The sequence below is a fragment of the Microcebus murinus genome, unplaced genomic scaffold (genome assembly GCF_040939455.1).
Source record: "Microcebus murinus isolate Inina unplaced genomic scaffold, M.murinus_Inina_mat1.0 scaf013_hap2_Mmur4.0, whole genome shotgun sequence".
In the NCBI taxonomy this organism is placed as follows: domain Eukaryota; kingdom Metazoa; phylum Chordata; class Mammalia; order Primates; family Cheirogaleidae; genus Microcebus; species Microcebus murinus.
The window spans coordinates 267,551-283,737 of record NW_027438959.1 but is presented as its reverse complement, the minus strand read 5'-3'; the positions used below and the strand labels follow the sequence as shown (position 1 = coordinate 283,737).

Below are 16,187 nucleotides of genomic sequence, written 5' to 3'. Positions count from 1 at the left end.
ATAATGAATCCGAAGAGAAAAGTAAAAGGAGGCCTGTGGAGCAGGTCTGGGTGTGACTCCGGATCCCCCAACATCAGGTGCCACCACCAAAGTTTCCTGCGTGTAGCCCATAGAACCCCAAAATCAACGGGACGAGTTCTGGTCACATACTCCCTCAAAATGACATCCTGGCCTTCTTCTGGAACTCCCTCCCCTCTCAGACTCTCAAGGTTTCCTCCAGCGTGTCGGTTCCCACAGAGCAGACCTTTGGTCTGAGACCTGACAGTCCAGATGCCACGCATGCTGCCGCGTGGCGGCGGTGTCGAGGCTTGGGACAAGAGGAGGCCCCACGGTGCGGGCTGGGGCGCCAGGCACCGCGCGGGCGCTGAGGGTGGGGGTGACCCCCACCCCGGGCCGCCGCCGCGCTCCCAGAAAGGGGACAGAACAAGAGGCAAGAAAAAAAAAAAAAAAAGCAGCAGCCTGTGGCACCCGGTATTCCCAGGCGGTCTCCCATCCAAGTACTAACCAGGCCCGACCCTGCTTAGCTTCCGAGACCAGACGAGATCGGGGGCGTTCAGGGTGGTGTGGCCCTAGACGGCGGCGGAGGGCGCCCCTGCCCCGCTCGAGAAGCCGAGCCTCTCTGGGCTTCCCCGCCGCCGCCTCCCGCCCCAGGCCCCGCGCCGGGCCGGGCCGGGCTGGTTGAGTTCGCCGGCCGGGTCCCGCTGGCTCCCAGGGACGGGGGTGATGGGCGGGGCGGGGCGGGGCGGGGCGGGGTGGGGGGCTGTCTCTCTATACACACACACACACACTCACACTCACTCACACTCACACAAGATGCGCCTCCACGGCTGGACTCGCCAAGGTGGAGCCCTCCCAGCCCCCCTCGTCTCCTCGCCCGGCCTCCTTCACCTACCCGCTGCCCACCCCCAGCGCGTCGCTGCCGCTGACTGCGCAGGCGCGGGACGCTCGCCCTTTGACCCCAGCCAGGGGCCGCCCTCCCCCACAACCCCTTTCAGCTGCGCCCCCCCCCTCGCCCTGTGGGTGGGCTGCCGCCTATTCCCCCGGGCCAGGGCTGGGGCACAGCCAGTGTATGGGGCGTCTCTCTCTGGGGATGTGTCCCATGGGTGGGGTGGGGTGGCGTGGTTTGGGGGGCGCTGAAGAAATCAGTCCCCTCCATCTCCTACCTCTGGAAAACGCCCAAGCCCGTGGAGAACTGCCGGCACCGCTTCGTGGGGGCCGGGACCCTCCTCCGTGTCCTCCTGTGGCCCAGTCCAAGGGGCCTGGGCCTGGCCGGGGCTGCATTGGACCCCGACCACCCTGGCGTGTGGACTCGCTAAAAATCGGCCATTAGATATTGGATTCCAGCTTCCTGGAGGTCATTTCACTAATGAGTGCACCGGAAAGAGTTTCCTAATCCATCTGTGAGGGTGGCAACTGAAAGAGAATTTTAAAGCTGACAGAATAGGCGAGGGAAGGCATAGGAGATTTCCACACCCAGCAAGGAAGACTGTCCCGAAATGGAAGAAAGAAACGAGCAAACAGAGACACCGGTAGCCCGCCCGGAAAAGAGTCTGCCCCTGAGAGAAAGCACCCTGACCAGGTTCACCCGTGGGTGGGTGGCGAGCTAGCGGCATTCAGAAGAGCGAGGCCCGCAGTCTGTGCGGAAGACACCTGCGCTCGGGTGTGTGTGGCGGCGCGATTCACAAGCAGCTCTAGACGTTAAACCCAGGAGAAGCCAGGGAGTTCCCAACGCCCCAGGTGTCCTCAGCCCACGACTGGCTGCTGTGGGAATGCGAAGCCCGGCTCCTTGTCTCAGAGCGGGGTTCCCAGGAGGATCAGGCTGAAGCTGGGACTTGGCCTCAAAGTGTCCCCTCGCATGGCCACCCCCTTCCCCTTCCTGCTCCTCTACTCCTGGTGCCCCTCCATCCAGGGGCCAGACCTTAAAGAGTCACCGCAAGAGAATCCTGGTCCCAAAGGAGCCTTCTGGGGGACCGGTGCTGAGAGAGGTTGTGGGCATGGCCCGCTGGGGCTCTGCCCGACCCAGGGCTGAGAGATGCCACCTCCCAGCTCTGGGTCCCTGCAGGAAGTGTTGGCAAGCACAGGGCCGGTCCTCCAAAGGCCCAGGTGCAGGGAGCCCAGGCCAAGCAGCCTGTGGAAGAAGCCACTTGCCGTGCCACCCCGGGAACAGGACTGCAGGCCCCGGCCCTTCCCACCTCCTCCTCCTCCTCCTCCTCCTCCCCCCCGCCCCGCCCCCACAGGGCACAGGGCTCAGAGACACCTCAGACTCTTGCTACCCAAAGTGCAAAGGGCATCAGTTGCTCCTCCAACCCCCCCACCACCGCCCAGCAGACCACGTTGTCCAGCCAGCCCCCGGGCCTCCCTGGGGTGCCCAGCACAAAAGTGCAGACACCCACCGGACCCTCAGTCTCAGTTTTCGGAGGTTTTTGCCACTCTAAGGACCCGCAGGCCAGCTGGGCCTTCGGGCAGGACAGAGAGCCCCGGAATCCGACGTGGAGAGCTGCGTGTACGTCCCCATCAGGAGGCGGTCCCCACCTCCGCGGCTCTCCCCTTGCGGGGAGCGGCAGCCCAGCCGGCAGCCGCAGGGCCTCAGGGAAGACACCAGGCTGGGCCCCCGCGGCACAGCGGGGGCGCGTCCCCCGCACTCACGCGACTTAGGGACGGCTGCTGGAGACTGCTGCGGCCACCCTGCTGCCGGGTTTCTGGAGGGCTTCCTGGAAGCAGCATCCACACCAAGCCCTTGGAAGGCCCAGGCGACGGAGGAGCCGGTCAGGCAGGGGCCGAGGACGGTGAGAGGCCGGGCGGGAAGGAGCGTGTCAGGCAGGGGCAGAGGACGGTGACCGGCCGGGCGGGGAGGAGCCGGTCAGGCGGGGGCCCAGGACAGTGACGGGCCTGGCCGGGGAGGAGTGCGTCAGGCAGGGGCAGAGGAGACGGGCTGGGTAAGGGTTAGGGTTACAGTTAGGGCACAATTCACAATCCCAAAGACGTGGAAGCGACCCGAGTGCCCATCCATCCAGGAGTGCATCAATAAAATGTGGCGCGTGGACACCACGGAGTGCCATTCGGCTGTGAGGAGCAGCGGTGAGAGGGCGCCTCTCGTGTTCTCCTGGCCAGAGCTGGAACCCGTTCCAGTAAACCAAGTATCCCAAGAATGGACACACGAGCACCACGTGAGCGCGCTCACCAGCAAATTGGTACGAACGGATGGACGCCTAAGTGGACAGAGAGGAATCACCTTCATCGGGTGGGTGTCGGGCGGGTGGGGGGAGGGGAGGGGCATACACATCCATTAGGCATGGGGTGGGTGCGCACCGACTGGGGGATGGGCGCACTTGAAGCTCTGACCCGAGGGGGGAGGCTTGGAGAGGGCAAGGCACCCGACCTTAACATTGGTACCCCCACAATACGCTGGAACAACATGAGAGGTATATGAATAAGAACACAGGGGGGGCCGGGCGCGGTGGCTCACGCCTGTAATCCTAGCTCTCTGGGAGGCCGAGGCGGGCGGATTGCTCCAGGTCAGGAGTTCGAAACCAGCCTGAGCAAGAGCGAGACCCCGTCTCTACTAAAAATAGAAAGAAATTAATTGGCCAACTAATATATATAGAAAAACACAGCCGGGCGTGGTGGTGCATGCCTGTAGTCCCAACTACTCGGGAGGCTGAGGCAGCAGGATTGCTTGAGCCCGGAGATTGAGGTTGCTGTGAGCTAGGCTGACGCCATGGCACTCACTCTAGCCTGGGCAGCAAAACGAGACTCTGTCTCAAAAAAAAAAAAAAAAAAAGAACACAGGGGGGAGGGCGGCACGGGCAACACATGTCACCTGAATACTTGTACTCCCATCATCTGCTTGAAAAGAGAGAGAAAAGAAAATGCAATCCTAGAGGTAAGAGACACTTTTTAAAAATAATGAATCCGAAGAGAAAAGTAAAAGGAGGCCTGTGGAGCAGGTCTGGGTGTGACTCCGGATCCCCCAACATCAGGTGCCACCACCAAAGTTTCCTGCGTGTAGCCCATAGAACCCCAAAATCAACGGGACGAGTTCTGGTCACATACTCCCTCAAAATGACATCCTGGCCTTCTTCTGGAACTCCCTCCCCTCTCAGACTCTCAAGGTTTCCTCCAGCGTGTCGGTTCCCACAGAGCAGACCTTTGGTCTGAGACCTGACGGTCCAGATGCCACGCATGCTGCCGCGTGGCGGCGGTGTCGAGGCTTGGGACAAGAGGAGGCCCCACGGTGCGGGCTGGGGCGCCAGGCACCGCGCGGGCGCTGAGGGTGGGGGTGACCCCCACCCCGGGCCGCCGCCGCGCTCCCAGAAAGGGGACAGAACAAGAGGCAAGAAAAAAAAAAAAAAAAGCAGCAGCCTGTGGCACCCGGTATTCCCAGGCGGTCTCCCATCCAAGTACTAACCAGGCCCGACCCTGCTTAGCTTCCGAGACCAGACGAGATCGGGGGCGTTCAGGGTGGTGTGGCCCTAGACGGCGGCGGAGGGCGCCCCTGCCCCGCTCGAGAAGCCGAGCCTCTCTGGGCTTCCCCGCCGCCGCCTCCCGCCCCAGGCCCCGCGCCGGGCCGGGCCGGGCTGGTTGAGTTCGCCGGCCGGGTCCCGCTGGCTCCCAGGGACGGGGGTGATGGGCGGGGCGGGGCGGGGCGGGGCGGGGTGGGGGGCTGTCTCTCTATACACACACACACACACTCACACTCACTCACACTCACACAAGATGCGCCTCCACGGCTGGACTCGCCAAGGTGGAGCCCTCCCAGCCCCCCTCGTCTCCTCGCCCGGCCTCCTTCACCTACCCGCTGCCCACCCCCAGCGCGTCGCTGCCGCTGACTGCGCAGGCGCGGGACGCTCGCCCTTTGACCCCAGCCAGGGGCCGCCCTCCCCCACAACCCCTTTCAGCTGCGCCCCCCCCCTCGCCCTGTGGGTGGGCTGCCGCCTATTCCCCCGGGCCAGGGCTGGGGCACAGCCAGTGTATGGGGCGTCTCTCTCTGGGGATGTGTCCCATGGGTGGGGTGGGGTGGCGTGGTTTGGGGGGCGCTGAAGAAATCAGTCCCCTCCATCTCCTACCTCTGGAAAACGCCCAAGCCCGTGGAGAACTGCCGGCACCGCTTCGTGGGGGCCGGGACCCTCCTCCGTGTCCTCCTGTGGCCCAGTCCAAGGGGCCTGGGCCTGGCCGGGGCTGCATTGGACCCCGACCACCCTGGCGTGTGGACTCGCTAAAAATCGGCCATTAGATATTGGATTCCAGCTTCCTGGAGGTCATTTCACTAATGAGTGCACCGGAAAGAGTTTCCTAATCCATCTGTGAGGGTGGCAACTGAAAGAGAATTTTAAAGCTGACAGAATAGGCGAGGGAAGGCATAGGAGATTTCCACACCCAGCAAGGAAGACTGTCCCGAAATGGAAGAAAGAAACGAGCAAACAGAGACACCGGTAGCCCGCCCGGAAAAGAGTCTGCCCCTGAGAGAAAGCACCCTGACCAGGTTCACCCGTGGGTGGGTGGCGAGCTAGCGGCATTCAGAAGAGCGAGGCCCGCAGTCTGTGCGGAAGACACCTGCGCTCGGGTGTGTGTGGCGGCGCGATTCACAAGCAGCTCTAGACGTTAAACCCAGGAGAAGCCAGGGAGTTCCCAACGCCCCAGGTGTCCTCAGCCCACGACTGGCTGCTGTGGGAATGCGAAGCCCGGCTCCTTGTCTCAGAGCGGGGTTCCCAGGAGGATCAGGCTGAAGCTGGGACTTGGCCTCAAAGTGTCCCCTCGCATGGCCACCCCCTTCCCCTTCCTGCTCCTCTACTCCTGGTGCCCCTCCATCCAGGGGCCAGACCTTAAAGAGTCACCGCAAGAGAATCCTGGTCCCAAAGGAGCCTTCTGGGGGACCGGTGCTGAGAGAGGTTGTGGGCATGGCCCGCTGGGGCTCTGCCCGACCCAGGGCTGAGAGATGCCACCTCCCAGCTCTGGGTCCCTGCAGGAAGTGTTGGCAAGCACAGGGCCGGTCCTCCAAAGGCCCAGGTGCAGGGAGCCCAGGCCAAGCAGCCTGTGGAAGAAGCCACTTGCCGTGCCACCCCGGGAACAGGACTGCAGGCCCCGGCCCTTCCCACCTCCTCCTCCTCCTCCTCCTCCTCCCCCCCGCCCCGCCCCCACAGGGCACAGGGCTCAGAGACACCTCAGACTCTTGCTACCCAAAGTGCAAAGGGCATCAGTTGCTCCTCCAACCCCCCCACCACCGCCCAGCAGACCACGTTGTCCAGCCAGCCCCCGGGCCTCCCTGGGGTGCCCAGCACAAAAGTGCAGACACCCACCGGACCCTCAGTCTCAGTTTTCGGAGGTTTTTGCCACTCTAAGGACCCGCAGGCCAGCTGGGCCTTCGGGCAGGACAGAGAGCCCCGGAATCCGACGTGGAGAGCTGCGTGTACGTCCCCATCAGGAGGCGGTCCCCACCTCCGCGGCTCTCCCCTTGCGGGGAGCGGCAGCCCAGCCGGCAGCCGCAGGGCCTCAGGGAAGACACCAGGCTGGGCCCCCGCGGCACAGCGGGGGCGCGTCCCCCGCACTCACGCGACTTAGGGACGGCTGCTGGAGACTGCTGCGGCCACCCTGCTGCCGGGTTTCTGGAGGGCTTCCTGGAAGCAGCATCCACACCAAGCCCTTGGAAGGCCCAGGCGACGGAGGAGCCGGTCAGGCAGGGGCCGAGGACGGTGAGAGGCCGGGCGGGAAGGAGCGTGTCAGGCAGGGGCAGAGGACGGTGACCGGCCGGGCGGGGAGGAGCCGGTCAGGCGGGGGCCCAGGACAGTGACGGGCCTGGCCGGGGAGGAGTGCGTCAGGCAGGGGCAGAGGAGACGGGCTGGGTAAGGGTTAGGGTTACAGTTAGGGCACAATTCACAATCCCAAAGACGTGGAAGCGACCCGAGTGCCCATCCATCCAGGAGTGCATCAATAAAATGTGGCGCGTGGACACCACGGAGTGCCATTCGGCTGTGAGGAGCAGCGGTGAGAGGGCGCCTCTCGTGTTCTCCTGGCCAGAGCTGGAACCCGTTCCAGTAAACCAAGTATCCCAAGAATGGACACACGAGCACCACGTGAGCGCGCTCACCAGCAAATTGGTACGAACGGATGGACGCCTAAGTGGACAGAGAGGAATCACCTTCATCGGGTGGGTGTCGGGCGGGTGGGGGGAGGGGAGGGGCATACACATCCATTAGGCATGGGGTGGGTGCGCACCGACTGGGGGATGGGCGCACTTGAAGCTCTGACCCGAGGGGGGAGGCTTGGAGAGGGCAAGGCACCCGACCTTAACATTGGTACCCCCACAATACGCTGGAACAACATGAGAGGTATATGAATAAGAACACAGGGGGGGCCGGGCGCGGTGGCTCACGCCTGTAATCCTAGCTCTCTGGGAGGCCGAGGCGGGCGGATTGCTCCAGGTCAGGAGTTCGAAACCAGCCTGAGCAAGAGCGAGACCCCGTCTCTACTAAAAATAGAAAGAAATTAATTGGCCAACTAATATATATAGAAAAACACAGCCGGGCGTGGTGGTGCATGCCTGTAGTCCCAACTACTCGGGAGGCTGAGGCAGCAGGATTGCTTGAGCCCGGAGATTGAGGTTGCTGTGAGCTAGGCTGACGCCATGGCACTCACTCTAGCCTGGGCAGCAAAACGAGACTCTGTCTCAAAAAAAAAAAAAAAAAAAGAACACAGGGGGGAGGGCGGCACGGGCAACACATGTCACCTGAATACTTGTACTCCCATCATCTGCTTGAAAAGAGAGAGAAAAGAAAATGCAATCCTAGAGGTAAGAGACACTTTTTAAAAATAATGAATCCGAAGAGAAAAGTAAAAGGAGGCCTGTGGAGCAGGTCTGGGTGTGACTCCGGATCCCCCAACATCAGGTGCCACCACCAAAGTTTCCTGCGTGTAGCCCATAGAACCCCAAAATCAACGGGACGAGTTCTGGTCACATACTCCCTCAAAATGACATCCTGGCCTTCTTCTGGAACTCCCTCCCCTCTCAGACTCTCAAGGTTTCCTCCAGCGTGTCGGTTCCCACAGAGCAGACCTTTGGTCTGAGACCTGACAGTCCAGATGCCACGCATGCTGCCGCGTGGCGGCGGTGTCGAGGCTTGGGACAAGAGGAGGCCCCACGGTGCGGGCTGGGGCGCCAGGCACCGCGCGGGCGCTGAGGGTGGGGGTGACCCCCACCCCGGGCCGCCGCCGCGCTCCCAGAAAGGGGACAGAACAAGAGGCAAGAAAAAAAAAAAAAAAAGCAGCAGCCTGTGGCACCCGGTATTCCCAGGCGGTCTCCCATCCAAGTACTAACCAGGCCCGACCCTGCTTAGCTTCCGAGACCAGACGAGATCGGGGGCGTTCAGGGTGGTGTGGCCCTAGACGGCGGCGGAGGGCGCCCCTGCCCCGCTCGAGAAGCCGAGCCTCTCTGGGCTTCCCCGCCGCCGCCTCCCGCCCCAGGCCCCGCGCCGGGCCGGGCCGGGCTGGTTGAGTTCGCCGGCCGGGTCCCGCTGGCTCCCAGGGACGGGGGTGATGGGCGGGGCGGGGCGGGGCGGGGCGGGGTGGGGGGCTGTCTCTCTATACACACACACACACACTCACACTCACTCACACTCACACAAGATGCGCCTCCACGGCTGGACTCGCCAAGGTGGAGCCCTCCCAGCCCCCCTCGTCTCCTCGCCCGGCCTCCTTCACCTACCCGCTGCCCACCCCCAGCGCGTCGCTGCCGCTGACTGCGCAGGCGCGGGACGCTCGCCCTTTGACCCCAGCCAGGGGCCGCCCTCCCCCACAACCCCTTTCAGCTGCGCCCCCCCCCTCGCCCTGTGGGTGGGCTGCCGCCTATTCCCCCGGGCCAGGGCTGGGGCACAGCCAGTGTATGGGGCGTCTCTCTCTGGGGATGTGTCCCATGGGTGGGGTGGGGTGGCGTGGTTTGGGGGGCGCTGAAGAAATCAGTCCCCTCCATCTCCTACCTCTGGAAAACGCCCAAGCCCGTGGAGAACTGCCGGCACCGCTTCGTGGGGGCCGGGACCCTCCTCCGTGTCCTCCTGTGGCCCAGTCCAAGGGGCCTGGGCCTGGCCGGGGCTGCATTGGACCCCGACCACCCTGGCGTGTGGACTCGCTAAAAATCGGCCATTAGATATTGGATTCCAGCTTCCTGGAGGTCATTTCACTAATGAGTGCACCGGAAAGAGTTTCCTAATCCATCTGTGAGGGTGGCAACTGAAAGAGAATTTTAAAGCTGACAGAATAGGCGAGGGAAGGCATAGGAGATTTCCACACCCAGCAAGGAAGACTGTCCCGAAATGGAAGAAAGAAACGAGCAAACAGAGACACCGGTAGCCCGCCCGGAAAAGAGTCTGCCCCTGAGAGAAAGCACCCTGACCAGGTTCACCCGTGGGTGGGTGGCGAGCTAGCGGCATTCAGAAGAGCGAGGCCCGCAGTCTGTGCGGAAGACACCTGCGCTCGGGTGTGTGTGGCGGCGCGATTCACAAGCAGCTCTAGACGTTAAACCCAGGAGAAGCCAGGGAGTTCCCAACGCCCCAGGTGTCCTCAGCCCACGACTGGCTGCTGTGGGAATGCGAAGCCCGGCTCCTTGTCTCAGAGCGGGGTTCCCAGGAGGATCAGGCTGAAGCTGGGACTTGGCCTCAAAGTGTCCCCTCGCATGGCCACCCCCTTCCCCTTCCTGCTCCTCTACTCCTGGTGCCCCTCCATCCAGGGGCCAGACCTTAAAGAGTCACCGCAAGAGAATCCTGGTCCCAAAGGAGCCTTCTGGGGGACCGGTGCTGAGAGAGGTTGTGGGCATGGCCCGCTGGGGCTCTGCCCGACCCAGGGCTGAGAGATGCCACCTCCCAGCTCTGGGTCCCTGCAGGAAGTGTTGGCAAGCACAGGGCCGGTCCTCCAAAGGCCCAGGTGCAGGGAGCCCAGGCCAAGCAGCCTGTGGAAGAAGCCACTTGCCGTGCCACCCCGGGAACAGGACTGCAGGCCCCGGCCCTTCCCACCTCCTCCTCCTCCTCCTCCTCCTCCCCCCCGCCCCGCCCCCACAGGGCACAGGGCTCAGAGACACCTCAGACTCTTGCTACCCAAAGTGCAAAGGGCATCAGTTGCTCCTCCAACCCCCCCACCACCGCCCAGCAGACCACGTTGTCCAGCCAGCCCCCGGGCCTCCCTGGGGTGCCCAGCACAAAAGTGCAGACACCCACCGGACCCTCAGTCTCAGTTTTCGGAGGTTTTTGCCACTCTAAGGACCCGCAGGCCAGCTGGGCCTTCGGGCAGGACAGAGAGCCCCGGAATCCGACGTGGAGAGCTGCGTGTACGTCCCCATCAGGAGGCGGTCCCCACCTCCGCGGCTCTCCCCTTGCGGGGAGCGGCAGCCCAGCCGGCAGCCGCAGGGCCTCAGGGAAGACACCAGGCTGGGCCCCCGCGGCACAGCGGGGGCGCGTCCCCCGCACTCACGCGACTTAGGGACGGCTGCTGGAGACTGCTGCGGCCACCCTGCTGCCGGGTTTCTGGAGGGCTTCCTGGAAGCAGCATCCACACCAAGCCCTTGGAAGGCCCAGGCGACGGAGGAGCCGGTCAGGCAGGGGCCGAGGACGGTGAGAGGCCGGGCGGGAAGGAGCGTGTCAGGCAGGGGCAGAGGACGGTGACCGGCCGGGCGGGGAGGAGCCGGTCAGGCGGGGGCCCAGGACAGTGACGGGCCTGGCCGGGGAGGAGTGCGTCAGGCAGGGGCAGAGGAGACGGGCTGGGTAAGGGTTAGGGTTACAGTTAGGGCACAATTCACAATCCCAAAGACGTGGAAGCGACCCGAGTGCCCATCCATCCAGGAGTGCATCAATAAAATGTGGCGCGTGGACACCACGGAGTGCCATTCGGCTGTGAGGAGCAGCGGTGAGAGGGCGCCTCTCGTGTTCTCCTGGCCAGAGCTGGAACCCGTTCCAGTAAACCAAGTATCCCAAGAATGGACACACGAGCACCACGTGAGCGCGCTCACCAGCAAATTGGTACGAACGGATGGACGCCTAAGTGGACAGAGAGGAATCACCTTCATCGGGTGGGTGTCGGGCGGGTGGGGGGAGGGGAGGGGCATACACATCCATTAGGCATGGGGTGGGTGCGCACCGACTGGGGGATGGGCGCACTTGAAGCTCTGACCCGAGGGGGGAGGCTTGGAGAGGGCAAGGCACCCGACCTTAACATTGGTACCCCCACAATACGCTGGAACAACATGAGAGGTATATGAATAAGAACACAGGGGGGGCCGGGCGCGGTGGCTCACGCCTGTAATCCTAGCTCTCTGGGAGGCCGAGGCGGGCGGATTGCTCCAGGTCAGGAGTTCGAAACCAGCCTGAGCAAGAGCGAGACCCCGTCTCTACTAAAAATAGAAAGAAATTAATTGGCCAACTAATATATATAGAAAAACACAGCCGGGCGTGGTGGTGCATGCCTGTAGTCCCAACTACTCGGGAGGCTGAGGCAGCAGGATTGCTTGAGCCCGGAGATTGAGGTTGCTGTGAGCTAGGCTGACGCCATGGCACTCACTCTAGCCTGGGCAGCAAAACGAGACTCTGTCTCAAAAAAAAAAAAAAAAAAAGAACACAGGGGGGAGGGCGGCACGGGCAACACATGTCACCTGAATACTTGTACTCCCATCATCTGCTTGAAAAGAGAGAGAAAAGAAAATGCAATCCTAGAGGTAAGAGACACTTTTTAAAAATAATGAATCCGAAGAGAAAAGTAAAAGGAGGCCTGTGGAGCAGGTCTGGGTGTGACTCCGGATCCCCCAACATCAGGTGCCACCACCAAAGTTTCCTGCGTGTAGCCCATAGAACCCCAAAATCAACGGGACGAGTTCTGGTCACATACTCCCTCAAAATGACATCCTGGCCTTCTTCTGGAACTCCCTCCCCTCTCAGACTCTCAAGGTTTCCTCCAGCGTGTCGGTTCCCACAGAGCAGACCTTTGGTCTGAGACCTGACAGTCCAGATGCCACGCATGCTGCCGCGTGGCGGCGGTGTCGAGGCTTGGGACAAGAGGAGGCCCCACGGTGCGGGCTGGGGCGCCAGGCACCGCGCGGGCGCTGAGGGTGGGGGTGACCCCCACCCCGGGCCGCCGCCGCGCTCCCAGAAAGGGGACAGAACAAGAGGCAAGAAAAAAAAAAAAAAAAGCAGCAGCCTGTGGCACCCGGTATTCCCAGGCGGTCTCCCATCCAAGTACTAACCAGGCCCGACCCTGCTTAGCTTCCGAGACCAGACGAGATCGGGGGCGTTCAGGGTGGTGTGGCCCTAGACGGCGGCGGAGGGCGCCCCTGCCCCGCTCGAGAAGCCGAGCCTCTCTGGGCTTCCCCGCCGCCGCCTCCCGCCCCAGGCCCCGCGCCGGGCCGGGCCGGGCTGGTTGAGTTCGCCGGCCGGGTCCCGCTGGCTCCCAGGGACGGGGGTGATGGGCGGGGCGGGGCGGGGCGGGGCGGGGTGGGGGGCTGTCTCTCTATACACACACACACACACTCACACTCACTCACACTCACACAAGATGCGCCTCCACGGCTGGACTCGCCAAGGTGGAGCCCTCCCAGCCCCCCTCGTCTCCTCGCCCGGCCTCCTTCACCTACCCGCTGCCCACCCCCAGCGCGTCGCTGCCGCTGACTGCGCAGGCGCGGGACGCTCGCCCTTTGACCCCAGCCAGGGGCCGCCCTCCCCCACAACCCCTTTCAGCTGCGCCCCCCCCCTCGCCCTGTGGGTGGGCTGCCGCCTATTCCCCCGGGCCAGGGCTGGGGCACAGCCAGTGTATGGGGCGTCTCTCTCTGGGGATGTGTCCCATGGGTGGGGTGGGGTGGCGTGGTTTGGGGGGCGCTGAAGAAATCAGTCCCCTCCATCTCCTACCTCTGGAAAACGCCCAAGCCCGTGGAGAACTGCCGGCACCGCTTCGTGGGGGCCGGGACCCTCCTCCGTGTCCTCCTGTGGCCCAGTCCAAGGGGCCTGGGCCTGGCCGGGGCTGCATTGGACCCCGACCACCCTGGCGTGTGGACTCGCTAAAAATCGGCCATTAGATATTGGATTCCAGCTTCCTGGAGGTCATTTCACTAATGAGTGCACCGGAAAGAGTTTCCTAATCCATCTGTGAGGGTGGCAACTGAAAGAGAATTTTAAAGCTGACAGAATAGGCGAGGGAAGGCATAGGAGATTTCCACACCCAGCAAGGAAGACTGTCCCGAAATGGAAGAAAGAAACGAGCAAACAGAGACACCGGTAGCCCGCCCGGAAAAGAGTCTGCCCCTGAGAGAAAGCACCCTGACCAGGTTCACCCGTGGGTGGGTGGCGAGCTAGCGGCATTCAGAAGAGCGAGGCCCGCAGTCTGTGCGGAAGACACCTGCGCTCGGGTGTGTGTGGCGGCGCGATTCACAAGCAGCTCTAGACGTTAAACCCAGGAGAAGCCAGGGAGTTCCCAACGCCCCAGGTGTCCTCAGCCCACGACTGGCTGCTGTGGGAATGCGAAGCCCGGCTCCTTGTCTCAGAGCGGGGTTCCCAGGAGGATCAGGCTGAAGCTGGGACTTGGCCTCAAAGTGTCCCCTCGCATGGCCACCCCCTTCCCCTTCCTGCTCCTCTACTCCTGGTGCCCCTCCATCCAGGGGCCAGACCTTAAAGAGTCACCGCAAGAGAATCCTGGTCCCAAAGGAGCCTTCTGGGGGACCGGTGCTGAGAGAGGTTGTGGGCATGGCCCGCTGGGGCTCTGCCCGACCCAGGGCTGAGAGATGCCACCTCCCAGCTCTGGGTCCCTGCAGGAAGTGTTGGCAAGCACAGGGCCGGTCCTCCAAAGGCCCAGGTGCAGGGAGCCCAGGCCAAGCAGCCTGTGGAAGAAGCCACTTGCCGTGCCACCCCGGGAACAGGACTGCAGGCCCCGGCCCTTCCCACCTCCTCCTCCTCCTCCTCCTCCTCCCCCCCGCCCCGCCCCCACAGGGCACAGGGCTCAGAGACACCTCAGACTCTTGCTACCCAAAGTGCAAAGGGCATCAGTTGCTCCTCCAACCCCCCCACCACCGCCCAGCAGACCACGTTGTCCAGCCAGCCCCCGGGCCTCCCTGGGGTGCCCAGCACAAAAGTGCAGACACCCACCGGACCCTCAGTCTCAGTTTTCGGAGGTTTTTGCCACTCTAAGGACCCGCAGGCCAGCTGGGCCTTCGGGCAGGACAGAGAGCCCCGGAATCCGACGTGGAGAGCTGCGTGTACGTCCCCATCAGGAGGCGGTCCCCACCTCCGCGGCTCTCCCCTTGCGGGGAGCGGCAGCCCAGCCGGCAGCCGCAGGGCCTCAGGGAAGACACCAGGCTGGGCCCCCGCGGCACAGCGGGGGCGCGTCCCCCGCACTCACGCGACTTAGGGACGGCTGCTGGAGACTGCTGCGGCCACCCTGCTGCCGGGTTTCTGGAGGGCTTCCTGGAAGCAGCATCCACACCAAGCCCTTGGAAGGCCCAGGCGACGGAGGAGCCGGTCAGGCAGGGGCCGAGGACGGTGAGAGGCCGGGCGGGAAGGAGCGTGTCAGGCAGGGGCAGAGGACGGTGACCGGCCGGGCGGGGAGGAGCCGGTCAGGCGGGGGCCCAGGACAGTGACGGGCCTGGCCGGGGAGGAGTGCGTCAGGCAGGGGCAGAGGAGACGGGCTGGGTAAGGGTTAGGGTTACAGTTAGGGCACAATTCACAATCCCAAAGACGTGGAAGCGACCCGAGTGCCCATCCATCCAGGAGTGCATCAATAAAATGTGGCGCGTGGACACCACGGAGTGCCATTCGGCTGTGAGGAGCAGCGGTGAGAGGGCGCCTCTCGTGTTCTCCTGGCCAGAGCTGGAACCCGTTCCAGTAAACCAAGTATCCCAAGAATGGACACACGAGCACCACGTGAGCGCGCTCACCAGCAAATTGGTACGAACGGATGGACGCCTAAGTGGACAGAGAGGAATCACCTTCATCGGGTGGGTGTCGGGCGGGTGGGGGGAGGGGAGGGGCATACACATCCATTAGGCATGGGGTGGGTGCGCACCGACTGGGGGATGGGCGCACTTGAAGCTCTGACCCGAGGGGGGAGGCTTGGAGAGGGCAAGGCACCCGACCTTAACATTGGTACCCCCACAATACGCTGGAACAACATGAGAGGTATATGAATAAGAACACAGGGGGGGCCGGGCGCGGTGGCTCACGCCTGTAATCCTAGCTCTCTGGGAGGCCGAGGCGGGCGGATTGCTCCAGGTCAGGAGTTCGAAACCAGCCTGAGCAAGAGCGAGACCCCGTCTCTACTAAAAATAGAAAGAAATTAATTGGCCAACTAATATATATAGAAAAACACAGCCGGGCGTGGTGGTGCATGCCTGTAGTCCCAACTACTCGGGAGGCTGAGGCAGCAGGATTGCTTGAGCCCGGAGATTGAGGTTGCTGTGAGCTAGGCTGACGCCATGGCACTCACTCTAGCCTGGGCAGCAAAACGAGACTCTGTCTCAAAAAAAAAAAAAAAAAAAGAACACAGGGGGGAGGGCGGCACGGGCAACACATGTCACCTGAATACTTGTACTCCCATCATCTGCTTGAAAAGAGAGAGAAAAGAAAATGCAATCCTAGAGGTAAGAGACACTTTTTAAAAATAATGAATCCGAAGAGAAAAGTAAAAGGAGGCCTGTGGAGCAGGTCTGGGTGTGACTCCGGATCCCCCAACATCAGGTGCCACCACCAAAGTTTCCTGCGTGTAGCCCATAGAACCCCAAAATCAACGGGACGAGTTCTGGTCACATACTCCCTCAAAATGACATCCTGGCCTTCTTCTGGAACTCCCTCCCCTCTCAGACTCTCAAGGTTTCCTCCAGCGTGTCGGTTCCCACAGAGCAGACCTTTGGTCTGAGACCTGACGGTCCAGATGCCACGCATGCTGCCGCGTGGCGGCGGTGTCGAGGCTTGGGACAAGAGGAGGCCCCACGGTGCGGGCTGGGGCGCCAGGCACCGCGCGGGCGCTGAGGGTGGGGGTGACCCCCACCCCGGGCCGCCGCCGCGCTCCCAGAAAGGGGACAGAACAAGAGGCAAGAAAAAAAAAAAAAAAAGCAGCAGCCTGTGGCACCCGGTATTCCCAGGCGGTCTCCCATCCAAGTACTAACCAGGCCCGACCCTGCTTAGCTTCCGAGACCAGACGAGATCGGGGGCGTTCAGGGTGGTGTGGCCCTAGAC

General features: G+C 62.9%; 5 non-coding genes across 5 annotated transcripts; all 5 read right to left on the bottom strand.

The window, feature by feature from the left end:
- Positions 1-456: 456 nt before the first annotated feature.
- Positions 457-575, bottom strand: LOC142867054 (5S ribosomal RNA). Its single transcript, XR_012916785.1, has one exon. It is a non-coding gene; the product is annotated as a 5S ribosomal RNA (ribosomal RNA).
- A 3,784-nt stretch (positions 576-4,359) lies between these two features.
- On the bottom strand, positions 4,360-4,478 carry LOC142867053 (5S ribosomal RNA). Its single transcript, XR_012916784.1, has one exon. It is a non-coding gene; the product is annotated as a 5S ribosomal RNA (ribosomal RNA).
- Positions 4,479-8,262: 3,784 nt separating this feature from the next.
- LOC142867052 (5S ribosomal RNA) lies at positions 8,263-8,381 on the bottom strand. Its single transcript, XR_012916783.1, has one exon. It is a non-coding gene; the product is annotated as a 5S ribosomal RNA (ribosomal RNA).
- Positions 8,382-12,165: 3,784 nt separating this feature from the next.
- LOC142867051 (5S ribosomal RNA) lies at positions 12,166-12,284 on the bottom strand. Its single transcript, XR_012916782.1, has one exon. It is a non-coding gene; the product is annotated as a 5S ribosomal RNA (ribosomal RNA).
- A 3,784-nt stretch (positions 12,285-16,068) lies between these two features.
- Positions 16,069-16,187, bottom strand: LOC142867050 (5S ribosomal RNA). The gene has a single exon (XR_012916781.1). It is a non-coding gene; the product is annotated as a 5S ribosomal RNA (ribosomal RNA).